General features: G+C 37.3%; 1 protein-coding gene across 1 annotated transcript in view; it reads left to right on the forward strand.

The window, feature by feature from the left end:
- Nucleotides 1-354, forward strand: part of LOC109840264 (D-lactate dehydrogenase [cytochrome], mitochondrial) — an 11,364-nt gene that overhangs the window by 10,197 nt on the left and 813 nt on the right. The window lies entirely within an intron of this gene.

The raw sequence follows: 354 nt of genomic DNA on the forward strand, positions 1-354 counted from the left end.
GCTAATTAAATCAGATTGGGAAAATTCTGTTCTCTCAGTCTACACATCTCTTTTGGCCTAATTAATCATCAAATAAGTACATGAAATACTGCCACTTAAAGTGTAGTATTAAATACCAGGTCAATATCCTCACATAGTGCCACATTAAAGCTTCTAAATCATGACTTTGTAGTGTTCACCTACGAGCTTCTCATCATGGAGTTTGAGCAAACAGGCTGCATAGCTCCATTGCCATGACTACAAACCGTTCCTTGAGCATCTTTAGTGTGATGTTCCATGGAACAATGAAAATTTATCAGTATGACTCGAGTCCGCTAGGGAAGCAACTTTTGTATATGTATCTCAGTGTTTATT

The sequence above is a fragment of the Asparagus officinalis genome, chromosome 1 (assembly GCF_001876935.1).
Source record: "Asparagus officinalis chromosome 1, Aspof.V1, whole genome shotgun sequence".
In the NCBI taxonomy this organism is placed as follows: Eukaryota; Viridiplantae; Streptophyta; class Magnoliopsida; order Asparagales; family Asparagaceae; genus Asparagus; species Asparagus officinalis.